Here is a 12,624-nt window from a genome sequence, read left to right on the forward strand (position 1 = left end):
TCAAATTTGAAGCTTCACACGTCACAACGAACCACCGGAAGTGAGGTGACTGATTCGAAACTTTGGCGCGGCTTCGTTCTTTTTAAGGAGACCGAGATGCCCAGTGTTCCCCCCGCCTCATTGCGTTCTTACAGACCTTTGACAGCGACAACCCTACTTGAGTGATGGAGAATCCGAGTGGAAGATTCTCCATCACTCAAGTATCACTTTTTTTTGAAACTGTAGCACAAGCACAATCTCACATATTCACAAAAGTACCTCTACAATGTTGCATTTGAATCTTTTCATATTATGTTACATCACAATCATAAGTCATAACCATAAGTGGTTTCCACTGAATTGCATAAAAACTTCTCACAAACTCAGTCACACCTCCAAAACACACGTTTCAAGTAATTACAGGTAATAACAGGACAGCACATTTAACATTTTATTAGTCAATTGACATTTTATAGTAACACTAATGTGTGAACAGTGATTCTTAGAATGAAGACACAACTGCTTAATAATGACTTTATTGCTTTTGTGTTGTAACTGGAATCAATGATGTGTGAATCACTTGGAGGTTCATTGCTGCTATAATTGCAGCTGACCACTAGATGTCACTGGTAGCGTCTTTCTTTGAAGCTTTGAAGCTTCGAATCTTTTTTCGGTACAATCAGAAAGAAGCCTCAAAAGCTTCATGAGGCTTCATTTGCCCATCTCTACAAAAAATGGAAATCTATTTAAAAAAACAGTAAATAAAGGAAGCAAAACTAAACCGAAGGGGACTGGCCAAACAAAACTAGCAGAAGTCGAGGTAAAGTCCCAGGCAAAGCAAACACTGACAGCATGTGGCACAATGATCTGACAGAGGGGGGACGAGAATGGGTTGTAAATGAATGGGAGACTGGATGGGAGGTTGATGAGGATAATGAGTGCCAGGTGTGGGAGTGGGCGGGGAAGCACAGGTGAAGGGAATGAGGTGATTGCAGGGAAGACGAGGGTGGTGAGATCTGCAATGACAGGAGAGAGTTAGTGATGAGCAGATGAACGCAGGTGAAAAAAACAACAAAAAAGTCCCTAAGACGGTGAACCCGTGACACACATTCAGTGTTTAATATCTCTACAGGATAAGCTGCGATGCTCCAAGGACCAGGGCTTGAGCATATAAGTAATTGTTTATCTTTTAACAATGAATGGAATTTTTTTTATTCCCTATCCATCTCATCTCATCTTCAGCCTCTTATCCGGGGTCGGGTCGCGGGGGCAGCAGCTTTAGCAGGGGACCCCAAACTTCCCTTTCCCGGGCCACATTAACCAGCTCTAACTGGGGGATCCTGAGGCGTTCCCAGGCCAGTGTGGAGATCTAATCTCTCCACCTGGTCCTGGGTCTTCCCCGAGGCCTCCTCCCAGCTGGACGTGCCTGGAACACCTCCCTAGGGAGGCGCCCAGGGTTCATCCTTACCAGATGATCCTGAACCACCTCAACTGGCTCCTTTCAACGCAAAGGAGCAGCGGCTCTACTCCGAGTTCCTCACGGATGCTGAACTTCTCCCCCTCTCTCTAAGGGAGACTCCAGCCACCCCTATCCCATACACAGAAACCTTGCACGCTGAGTCAGATCAGAATAATCCATGGGGAAAATTGTTTAATTTGTTTTATTATTCTAAAATTTTATTTGCTGCAAAACTTTGCAAAACGAGACAGCCGTCAAGCAGTGGAGATGATTTTGAATATTGAGAATATTCTTTCCTTTGGTTGTTGTAAAGTCATTGCGGGATGAATATGGATGATCTGGGTCGAGGTGTGGAAAAGCGTCTAGGAACCGGGGAGCTCGGCTCAGGGTGCTGGTCCTGGTTCATGTCCAGAAGCCTGAATATCAATCTGAACTAGAAAATTCTGCAAGAAATTTTATCTGTGGGCTCGACTTTTACCCACTCTGATACTTGGTGCACATGCTAAGGTCAAAAGTAGTAGTAGTAGTAGTAGTAGTAGTAGTAATAGCAGTAGTAGTAGTAAAGTAGGCTGTAGTAGTACATGATAGACCAGAGGTGTCCAATCCTGCTCCTGCATGTTTAAGGTTTCTCTCTGCTCTAACACACCTGAGTCTAATGCTCTGCTCGTTATCAAGCAGCTGATTGAAACCAATTTGTTTTTAATGTTTCTAAGGGCCCCAACAGGAGGCACGTTTTTCCCAGGGTAGTAAATAAAATAAATTAAAAGTAGCCTTGCCAATCCGGGGCCGCAGCACACGTGGGGCCCCTAGGCCAGCCTGTGCATTAATCCGCCTGTGAATATACTGTATATATTTATAAATATAATATTTTGGGTGTCTAAAATGATCGTCAGACAGTTAATCTGTTGGATCATCTGAAAATGATCTTTCGTTAGCCCCCTTGTATCCACTGAACAACATAATTTGTGCGATATTATCAAAATATAAAGAATTTCAGGCACTTGCACATTCACTCACTTCAGCTTGTAATCACTCCACACTCAACACCAGCGCCGCGCTTGATTTTTGTCAGCTGATTGGCCCGACAGTGTGAAGACCAGCTTGACTGGTATACGATGACTGGCCTCCCCTGATAGCTAAGACATACCCTCAGTGTGCCCCATTAGTGACCGTCTTATATTGGATTATATTCTGTGAAAAAAGCTCCACCTCTATCAAAGAGCACTGTAAAAATATCCCTACAGACATCGTTGGAAAGGGGAGAGAGGAAAAGGTGGATACTCCAATGAGCAGGACGCATTCCTACAGCTGTCTTCATCTATTAGTGAGGCTCACAATCAATGGGGAACGCATGATTGACACAAATTGCACCCTGATTTTAGCAGCGAGAACGACAGATGCTTGACATTTCCCCCTCCCATCGAGCAACCCTGAAATACTTCAATTAATCCTGCATATAGTGCAATTATAATGTCTCACCAATTTAAACTCAGAACACATTCAAAGTATGACACATGGTCAGTGTTTTTATGTAGGGAGATGAGAGCCGTTCATTACATCAGCTACAATAACATAATAGCATTTTCCATTATAAAGAAGCATTGGGAACACTTAATCCAAGTGGGGTGACACATTGCACATACACATGTCTGACCTCTGGTTCATTCATTTGCTTTTAAACTATGAAATGTTTAAGTTATGCTTTTTTGATAATTGTACAGAGTCGACTGCTGGCAACCAACAACACAGAACAGCATAATGATCTTGAAATACGTATAAAACATATCCTTCTAAACCATGGGTGTCAAAGTGATCCAGTAAAGAGTCGCTGTGGCTGCAGGTTTTCATTCCAACCAAGCAAGAACACACCTGACTCGACTTCCTCAATCACCTGAACTGTCTTCACACAGTTGATTTGTTGGACCAGGTGTGTTTTTGATTGGTTGGAATGAAAACCTGCAGCCACACGTCCCTTTACTGGATCACTTTGACACCCCTGTTCTAATCTAATGACATTATGTGGACTGTCCACCTGTTTATTGCATAACCAGTAGTTCAAAACGGATAAAGCTGGGTGTGTGTCCTCTGCAGTTCTGTTCAAACGGTGAAAAAAACTCAAATAATTAACCTTTGACTTTGACTTCTCTCCATTTAAGACACAAAGGTTCATGAACAGATCGGGAAATTGCTCATTCTTGCTAAGAAGAAGATTCTTAGCAAATGCTTCTTGCTGCCTATACGCCATCACGCCGTAACACGTCACACGCCTTGATTGACGTCATCACGATGCGTGGCTTTGTTTCCAGATCTTTCCGTAGACCTCAGAGTTTTTGTGCGTCTTGTTCGACTGTTTTTGAATCTTTTCATCGACCAAATCTGCAGTAAACACTCCACCTCCGCATCACACCAACGTGAACCTCTCACCGCCATTGTTGTTGTTGTTAAATGTCCGCGCATGGTCCCTCCTTCTTTTTTCTATATCCCAACAGGCGCACAGGAAATGACCTCAGAACCGCCGTAGGCTCGTGCTCGTGCTCGTACACGTGCGCACGCTCGTGCTCGTACATGTGCAAACGCGCTCTACAAAAGCCCATCTCTCTCAGACGGGCCGTGGTCGGCCAGCTGGCCGCAGTTATGCGCGGAGCGGTTGCACTCACACTGGTCAAACCCACTAGGCTTTAGCGGAATAACCTGTTTTGGCCCGGTGCGGAAGGACAGTGTGAGTGCGCCCTAAGTTCTTCATTGCGCAAATTCTGAATCAGCTTGAGTCCAAAACCATTTTCACATGTGAACCCAAGACAACGTCAGGAGAATCCACTCCGTAGAAAGTCCCGAGTCACTCTTTCACACGTGCAGTACGCAACAGGAGACTCTCCGTCGCAGACGTGTTCTCACTCACTGGAAATAGGACATGACGTGGTTTGAGCTACGACGAAGAAGTCAGTTTGTAGTTTCGTTGTAAACAACCAAGTCACTTGCCGTTCCTTCAACACTTTCCCCAAACCATTTGTGGTCGTCTCTCCACTTTTTTATCTTTTGTACATCACCTTACTCCATCACCGCCAGAGGTTGGTTTTGCTCCTGTCAAGACTCGTTCTGTCAGTACCCTCCTCTCTTCCCTTTTGTGTGAGTTTGTCTCCCTCTGTTTGTGTATGTTTTCCTCTTGTGTCTCTCGTTTAGGTCCGGTGGGCGTCCCCCCCCCCCAAGCTGCAGCCTGTTAAGCTGATCACCTGTGCCACTACTAATACCTTGAGCTGACAGGCATGCAGCGCCGGACCGTTGTAGACCCTTTACTGGTAAAACTATTCCCCCCGGATTGGCATCCCCCTTTTCTCGTTGAGGTTGCTATCGTGTTTGTTTTTCTGTTTCTCCGTAGTTTCCCGTATTCCAGTTTTCCTTTGATCGTCTTGTTATTTGTATTACCTGTCTGTAGTGTTTTGCGTTTGTCTGTTTAGTATTACTAAACGTTTTGTTTGTACTTTTACTTCGTGTCCGTGTCTGCATTGGGTCCACCATTTTTGTTTGTTATTTCTGTACCGTTCATGACAGCTCCACTGTTTTCCAACACGTCAACACATAAACGTCACTTCCGGTAAACCAGGCTTTTATTGAATTACAAATACCAGATATATGAAACATGCTTTTAAATCCAACCTAGGTCCCATGTAGTCCGGTTCTCACCCATGAGGATTCAAACCCCATGTTTCCCTGTGAGGAAACAAAGCGTGCATGACAGGAATAAAGCTGGAGCTCCTTCTGCCAAACAACTGAAACTCCCCTGTCATAAGAGAAACCCTCCTCTGTGGACTGTGGCCTCGGGATGCCGACAACAAACGACCATTTCTTTGAACATATTTCCCTTTAAAATGAGAACAAGTGTGTGACAGACATGCATTGCTCCCAATTGGCATCTTTGCTGATTACTGTCATTTAATTTATTTCAGTGTTTCCTTTCAACCCTACTGCTGTAGCTACTGTGGCTCCTTCTCTCTTCTACCTCCTCTGTTCACTCTCCCTCCCCACAATCCTATCTGCTTGAAAATGCCAATGTCTGCTTCCCACAGGGGCTGGGAAATTAGAGTCTCAGTCACACCTGTACAATTTAATGCATGCTTGTCTTAATCAGTGGACAACACAGTATTTTGTTCATGTGTCTCATCTTTTAATTAAGAAGACAACACCGCAAGATTGCCTTATTCCTTGGGGACAAATTGTGCAGTGCAGGATGAATGGTATGAATTCTTTAGCAGGCTTGTAATAGCTTCCTGTGGCGAGAGGCTGCACACAAACCTGTTCGGTTCTCTCCCTCTCTGCATCATTACGTCCAAGACGGTGGCTACCGTATAGGGCTCCTCTTTGATGTGAAATTGCGGGTGCTTTATCACCGGCCTATTCCACACAATCATAAAAACGGAATGGCCTTTATTCATCTTGCTCCCGTTCTTGGGAAATAACTACCCTACACTGCATTGAGGGAAGACCTTCTATAGGAGATGTAATTTAACTTTATTTGATTTTACACTTGAGGCATTTTTCTAACCTGGGAACCAGATGAATCTGTGAGCGCGTATTTTATTTGCTCTGGCAGATCCCGTCCCGACCAGGCCCAGGCACATATAGGAGCGTTTTTCAGAACATGACTGACAATTTGCAGAGCCTCTGGATACTATAACGAACATACATCTAATTCAGTAAAGAGGAGCGCTGTGCAGGTCACTCTCACAGCACTGGGCAGCTCCTTCAGCAACAGACTGATTCACCCTAAGTGTGCGAAGGAGAGGTACCGCAGGTCCTTCCTTCCTGCTGCTGTCAGACTTTACAATCAGCACTGCTCCCAATAGACTATTGACCTCATCCTGTGCCCTGCACTGTGCAATGTGTCTGTACCAAGGTCACTTCTGTTTTTGCACTATTTGGACTTAACTGCACTATATTATGTCAATATGTATATATGTCTATTTTCCATTTCTCCCCCTTTTAAATTTAACTTTATTGTATATTTTTTTATCTTATCTTGTCATATTCTGTTGCTGCTGTAACAAAAGAATTTCCCCGTCTGCGGGACATTAAAGGTTTTCTGATTCTGATTCTGATTTGTGAAAACAACCAAGATGTTAGCAGCTAATATGAAACTTTCTGTTGAAGTGTTTCAATTCCTGAACACTTGTTTGCAGGCACAGACTGATACACCTTTGTGGATCATTTCTGTACGCTGTAGTCTGGGAACGGGTTCCGGTCATGTCCGCACAACAGATTTTGAGCCGTTCGACCAGAAATAAATCAGTTTGGAATCTGAAAATAGCTGTTTTTTCCAATGCAAACTGGTTCATCCTTGAGGACATCAGTGATGTGCATTGTGCAACACTTTCGGTTGCTGACGCATCCTTTATTACAGTGATTCTGTGCAAATCTGGTGGATACACGGGCTGGTTCACTAACTGGCCCCAAGGTTCAAATGATTCTGAATGGGACCGTTTAAAGGACCTTTATTGCTGTTAAGTTTCAGGAAGTTGTGGTTCACCCAGGTTTTGATGTCAGTGAGGCAGTCGGTGAGGGTAGAGATATGTCAGGAGTAATAGCTTTGCAGGTGATGTACAGTTGTGTATCGTCGGCATATCAGTGAAAGTAAAGACCATGGCCGCAGATGATTCGACCTACTGGGAGCATGTATAGAATGAAGAGTATTGGACCCAGCATGGCAACATATACGTTGCAGGGTGGAGCGACTGTGGAAATCAAGCGAGCTCCGTGTTTACTATCTCTATTACAAAGACCTTTTAACTGAACAACAGCTAACAGCTTACTTAATTTTCCTCCAGCAAACAATCCAAAAGTCTGGTTTGATCAACAACATTGTCATTTCTGCACATTCAGATTACGATTGCAGATGTCATGATCCTCTCTTCTACTCCCTATTCTGCTTATCCAACTTGACCATTCAGTTTGGTACTGCTTGTCTCCTATTTCCCTACAAAACCTCAAAGATCTGGGGGGAAGTATATGAAACCCTCAAGCCCTGTAAATACTTCCATGTCCTTGGGTTTATTGGTCTCCATGATGAATAGCTCCCTTGACTGCACACAACATTTTAGATCAATTTCAATGTGGTTTTTATTAGAAGCATTGCACTGAAACGGCTCGTCTCAGAGTCTCCAAAAATGATGTTGTCATGAATGGTTCAGGTATAACACAAAAAGGTGGACCCAATGCAGACACAGACAAAAAGTACAGTTACAAAACAAACGTTTAATATAAAGAACGGACAAACGCAAAAACACTACAGAGAATACAAACACAAAGACTAACTAAAGGAACACGAGAATAACAGGAACAGGAAGACGACGGAAGATTAGGAGACGGACGGGAAACGGGAACACGGGAAACTACTTACTAATCAATTAATTCAACTTACTACGGGGAGCGTGAAAATCACAACGAGAAAGGGGGAATAGTGTTACCAATAGAGGGTCGACGACGGTCCAGCGCTGCATGCCTGTCAGCTTCAGGTATTTAAGGTGTTGGGGTAATCAGCATAACAGGCTGCAGCTTTGGGGGAACGCCTACCGGACCTACACAGAGACGAGGGAGAGAACATGCAGGGAAACACAGACAGGGGGAGACAAACTCACACATAACAGAAGAGAGGAGGGTACCGACAGAACCAGATCATGACAGATGTCTTGTGATGTGGGTGAATGCTCTGTTTTGGTGCTGCTGGATCTCAGCGCAGCTCTTAGTTCTGTCGATCACAGCATCCTGATTAAAAGGAAGAGTCTTTTCTATGTCACTTGGTCCTTAAATCGTATTTTTTTACAACTTTACTCTGGACTTGCTTTGTAAAAGCTGCTATACTTAATAAACTTTACTTCCCTAAGTTGGAGCCGTAAGCAGTAATGTTGGACATATTAATGGGCTGGGATGTTGGAATTAATAGTGCACTTAGGCTATTAAGCTGATGTGTGTGTGTTCTGTAATAACAGAGTAAAAAGAGAGGACATAAAGCCCCCTGTTTCCTCTCCAATACAGCCGAAGAAAAGACAAATTATTTCATCAATAAATCCCAGGCGGTATGATCGGCCGCAGGCGGGTCAATAAAGCAGAATCCCGGGTTGGACAGTAAATAAGCTCATGTCAGTCGTGCTTATCACAGTTTTTTTTTCACCTCCAATCAGTGGAATCGAGGAATCACATCAATAGTTTGACTGCCACCTGCTTTCCTGATATGAGCCATCAGTATTCATGAAAGCACTCCTGGGTTATTCAGATGTTGTTGATGGAGCTCTGTGGGGCCATTACAGAGTGTGCTCGATTTACCTTCAACTTCCCCGTCGGTATACAGGAAAATACTTGAAAGGATGTCATAAATTTGGTAATTCATTTCATTTTTTATGGATTAAGGCTGCCTCCCAAGTAAACACTGCATCAATACTAATGTGGAAATACATTACATATACTGTGTGTGCACATGACGCGTGTTTGCCTCATGTGCCCATGTGTAAGCACACATCTGTGGGTCGGTATACTGTATGTGTATGTGTTTTTGGGGGTGTGACTGGTTATTTTGACGATCCCAGGCCTCAGCTGTTTCAAATGAAAAGGTTGCAAAATGTAAGACACAGAGCTCTCTGTAGCAGAAACCGTACTTTACTCTGTGAGTCATTCACGTAGCGTTCCTTGAACAAAGCTTAAAGGGATAATCCTTAATTCAGTCAAACTCTACCTTATTTATTTTCTTGTTATCCGTGCAGCGGCGTGTGTCATGTGAGCTATAAACCCTTTCAGATGTCTATTGTCAAAATTACCCGACATTTGCACTATTCCTGGTCATAAACTGCACGTTAATTACATATTTCACTCATTTTTGTTCAGAAATGCATTGAAGAAGAATTACTTTATTTATCCCGCAACGGGGGATTATTATTAATCATGTTACACACACAGGCCCTAAATACACACATGCACAGACAGGACAGGAGGGGGCTGCCAGTGACCAGCGCCCGAGCAGTTAGGGGTTCGGTGCCTTGCTGAACAGCACCTCGGCAGTGCCCAGGAGATGAACTGACACCTCTCCAGCCACCAGTCCGAGCTCCATACATGGTCCACACAGGGACTCGAAGCAGCTACCCTACGATTCCAAGCTAAGTCACCTATGGACTGAGCTACTGCCGCCCCGGAGAGATGTTAGAGCGAGGGGGCTGCCAGTGACCGGCGCCCGAGCAGTTAGGGATGTTATTACCAAAGACATTCAATACAACAACTGAAAGGATTATTCTTTTTATTCTGTAATTTATTCTATATTCATTTCCATTTCACTTTTACCTTTATCATCATTTGCTCTGTGACACTCCCACTCCTGACCCTGGCACATCTGACACACCCCCGACATGTTAAAACAGCCAACACTTTATTCTTTGACCCTGATCTCTGCTTCAGTCTGCTCTCGTTTTAACAACCATGTGTGCCCATCCACAGCACACCCATGCTGTGTAATTTTATTAAAAGCATTGGACCGCCACACTGCATATATCTCCTTCAATTACTTGGACCTCAGCCGACCCACGCCTCTGCCCGGCAGACTTTAAGTTAATGCACTCAAGTATAGGCCTTCACTGCACTGCATATTGTTTGAGTGTGCTATAAGTTAAGTGTCCCATTAACCCTGAGCTAACGGTTTAAGAGCATAGTGCCAGCGTCTGAGTCCGGGGTAAGAGCGCGCTTATGTAGAAGATGGCCCAATCGAAGATGAACAGGACATCGTTTGACTTTTAAAAATAGCTTCATGCTAGAAATGTTCAGTGTCGACAACAGCAGAGTAAAGAAATTACAGAGAAGCAGAGAGGGCAGAGAAAGATGAGTCATTTAATACTTCTTATCAGCTCCCATCAATGAACAGACAGAGGAAATCCATCAAATGGTCACAGACGGGTAAAACAAGTGGAGGGTTCTGTTGAAGAGATGAATGCTTTTCATTTGTTTGGCACCGCCGCATGCTGTCACTACTGTGTGTACGTATGTTCTTATGTTTATGTGTGTGGGGTTTGAATATAGGGCCTGCACATAACACACACACACACACACAAGCACGCACGCACACACACACACACACACACACACACACACACACACACACACACACACACACACACACACACAAACACACGTACGCATACATTAGCAGTTATGATTGGAGCCTGTCTGTCAGTTCCTTGTCATAAGTGCAGCACACACACACACACACACACATGCGCACACACACACACACACAGGCACACACACACACACACACACACACACACACACACACACACACACACACACACAAACACACACATCCGTCATTTCAGTTTTAATGCCATAACCATACATCACACTGACGTGCTTCTCTTTCTCAGCTCACACACACACACACACACACACACACACACACACACACACACACACACACACACACACACACACACACACACACACAGAGGGTTTGGCTGTGTTGTAGTTTAGGTCAGGATGTATACACAGTATAGCGTACACTTGTGTCCAAGGATAAATGGTGTTTGGGTTCGTTCACTGACACACACATACATAATTACGGTCCCAAGAGCTGGAAACACAGAAGTCTAGTAAAGGCTTTACATCCATCTCCTGCTCCTCTGTGGTCATGCTGTGCTCTGCGAATCTGTAAAGAAGCATGACTTGAACTAAAGACAAGATTTGAGAGACTTTAGACTTTTCCCACAGGAGTCAATTACTTTATGTAAATTGTTTTACAGTTGTACGACAGTCATCCCTGTTGGCTGAGTCACCAGGAGCTAGTCTGCTCCTATTTTGATGCTCTTACACCACGTTACCTGGTTTCCTTCTTTGTTCCTGACGTAATTTTGACGGTAATAAATATGCGGATTACATATGAATTACACTGCATTACTTTCCGTAGGCATGTGTACGAACAGTGGGTGAACACAGCCATATTTTTGCCTCAGCAGAACCTTTTGTGGGCTGGCATTCACCTGGAAAAGGACATTTGGATTTATTATTATTATTGCAAAACATAGTGAAATGAATCAGCAGTATAGTTGCCATCATCAGGGTTCACAGCCTGGATCCCACTGGTCTCTGTGTCGGCTGAAACATGGCTGACATTACCACATCTCAGAGACAGCAATAAGCCAGCAGACACCCTGTGGGCTCAATCGAATGATAAAGGCAAAGACAGGAAGGAAGCGATCCTAAAGAAAGAAAAAAGGAAAGGGTGTGTGTGTGTGTGTGTGTGTGGGGGGGGGGGGGGGGGGGTAGGAGAGTGTGTCCTGGAGAATGAATAGAGGAAATGTGACAGACAGTGTTTTACCCAAATGCCACACCAGTGCTGTAGCTGGTGCTTGCCGCAATGGAGCCTTATTTTTTACTGCCACCTAGTGAGCAGCCATTGTGCTTTCATTGTTCACTCATCCACTCGATTACTTTTGCAACACATACGTCAGATGCAGTGGAAATACATTTGTCATAAAAGTATTTATTGTCAGTGAATAACAGCAAATACAGTATAATCACAATGTGCCACAGTCCAGCATTTCATTAGATTGTATCCTTAATCTAGCATCTGTAATTATTGCTGCATTGTTTTTATATATATATTTATATATTTGGGCCTTTTGTTTCCATTGTATAGAGCAGAAGAGGGATGGGTAAGGAGGGAGGGAGAGGGGATGAGATGCAGCAAAGGGCCGCAGGTCAGATTTTGACCCAGGCCCCTGTCCAGGACTGAGGCACACAGGTGAGCTAGAGGCGACCTCTGTTATGGCATTGTTAAGAAATTTACATTATTTTCCACTTGCATAATGGTCATTAATGCACTTTCATGGGCTTAAGAGAGACTTGTACTTCTCAATTATGAGAATTAGTGTCATGATTCCACCGTGGCAGCCCTGAGTTTTCCTTGTGTGTGTGTTTTTGTGTCCCTGTCTGTATTATTCCTCCTGTGTCTCTCCCCCCGTCTGTGCTGTGTGTGCATGTGGGCGCGGCTTCTGCTCCACAGGCAGCGGCAGGTGAACTCACTCTACAATCAAGTCTCCCATAAAGCCACTGGTTTCTCTCCTGCTCATCGCCAGATCGTTTCGTCAGTCTACGTGGTGGTTTGGATCCTGGCTTCTCTGCATTTTTGCCCTGTGCTCTGTGATTAGCTTGTGAAGCTA

The sequence above is a fragment of the Echiichthys vipera genome (assembly GCF_963691815.1).
Source record: "Echiichthys vipera genome assembly, chromosome: 4".
Lineage (NCBI taxonomy): Eukaryota > Metazoa > Chordata > Actinopteri > Perciformes > Trachinidae > Echiichthys > Echiichthys vipera.